The sequence below is a fragment of the Scyliorhinus torazame genome, unplaced genomic scaffold (genome assembly GCF_047496885.1).
Source record: "Scyliorhinus torazame isolate Kashiwa2021f unplaced genomic scaffold, sScyTor2.1 scaffold_1035, whole genome shotgun sequence".
NCBI lineage: Eukaryota > Metazoa > Chordata > Chondrichthyes > Carcharhiniformes > Scyliorhinidae > Scyliorhinus > Scyliorhinus torazame.
Genome location: NW_027308762.1, coordinates 42495 through 44518, shown reverse-complemented (window position 1 = coordinate 44518; position 2024 = coordinate 42495).

Below are 2024 nucleotides of genomic sequence, written 5' to 3'. Positions count from 1 at the left end.
TGTGTGGTTGGAGCACTGACAGTGCTGGCTGTGTGGTGGGGGCACTGGCAGTGCTGGCTGTGTGCGGGGAGCACTGACAGTTCTGGCTGTGTGGGGGGAGCACTGACAGTGCTGGCTGTGTGGGGGGAGCACTGACAGAGCTGGCTGTGGGAGGAGCACTGACAGTGCTGGCTGTGTGGGGGGAGCACTGAGAGTGCTGGCTGTGTGGTGGGAGCACTGAAATTTCTGGCTGTGTGGTGGGAGCACTGACAGTGTTGGCTGTGTGGTGGGAGCACTGGCAGTGCTGGCTGTGTGGTGGAGCACTGACAGTGCTGGCTGTGTGGTGTTAGCACTGACAGTGCTGGCTGTGTGGTGGGAGCACTGACAGTGCTGGCTGTGGGGGGAGCACTGACAGTACTGGCTGTGTGGCGGGAGCACTGACAGTGCTGGCTGTGTGGGGGGGGGTGCACTGACAGTGCTGGCTGTGTGGTTGGAGCACTGACAGTGCTGGCTGTGTGGTGGGAGCACAGGCAGTGCTGGCTGTGTGCGGGGTGCACTGACAGTGCTGGCTGTGTGGTTGGAGCACTGACAGTGCTGGGTGTGTGGAGGGAGCACTGACAGTGCTGGCTGTGTGGTGGGAGCACTGACTGTGCTGGCTGTGTGGTTGGAGCACTGACAGTGCTGGCTGTGTGGTGGGAGCACTGACAGTACTGGCTGTGTGGGGAGCACTGACAGTGCTGGCTGTTTGTTGGGAGCTCTGACAGTGCTGGCTGTGCGCGGGGAGCACTGACAGAATTGGCTGTGTGGGGGGAGCACTGACAGTGCTGGCTGTTTGGGGGTAGCACTGACAGTGCTGGCTGTGTGGGGGTAGCACTGACAGTGCTGGCTGTGTGGGGGAGCACTGACAGTGCTGGCTGTGTGGGGGAGCACTGACTGTGTGGGGTGAGCACTGACAGTGCTGGCTGTGTGGGGGGAGCACTGACAGTGCTGGCTGTGTGGGGGAGCACTGACAGTGCTGGCTGTGTGTGGGGGGGGGGCACTGACAGTGCTGGCTGTGTGGAGGTGCACTGACAGTGCTGGCTGTGTGGGGAGCTCTGGCAGTGCTGGCTCTGTGGGGGAGCTCTGACAGTGCTGACTGTGTGGGGGGAGCACTGACAGTGCTGGCTGAGTGGGGGAGAACTGACAGTGCTTGCTGTGTGGGTGGATCACTGACAGTGCTTGCTGTGTTGGGGGAGCACTGACAGTGCTGACTGTGTGGGGGAGCACTGACAGTGCTGGCTGTGTGGGGGGAGCACTGACAGTGCTGGCTGTGTGAGGGAGCACTGACAGTGCTGGCTGTGTGGTGGGAGCACGGACAGTGCTGGCTGTTTGGTGGGAGCACTGACAGTGCTGGCTGTGTGGTGGGAGCACTGACAGTGCTGGCTGTGTGAGGGGAGCACTGACAGTGCTGGCTGTGTGGTGGGAGCACTGAAAGTTCTGGCTGTGTGGTGGGAGCACTGACAGTGTTGGCTGTGTGGTGGGAGCACGGGCAGTGCTGGATGTGTGGGGGGAGCACTGACAGTACTGGCTGTGTGGGGAGCACTGACAGTGCTGGCTGTTTGTTGGGAGCTCTGACAGTGCTGGATGTGTGCGGGGAGCACTGACAGAATTGGCTGTGTGGGGGAGCACTGACAGTGCTGGCTGTTTGGGGGTAGCACTGACAGTGCTGGCTGTGTGGGGGTAGCACTGACAGTGCTGGCTGTGTGGGGGAGCACTGACAGTGCTGGCTGTGTGGGGAGCACTGACTGTGTGGGGTGAGCACTGACAGTGCTGGCTGTGTGGGGGGAGCACTGACAGTGCTGGCTGTGTGGTGGGAGCACTGACAATGCTGGCTGTATGGGGGAGCACTGACAGTGCTGGCTGTGTGGGGAGGGGGTGGGGGCACTGACAGTGCTGGCTGTGTGGGGGTGCACTGACAGTGCTGGCTGTGTGGGGAGCTCTGGCAGTGCTGGCTCTCTGGGGGAGCTCTGACAGTGCTGGCTCTGTGGGGGTGCACTGACAGTGCT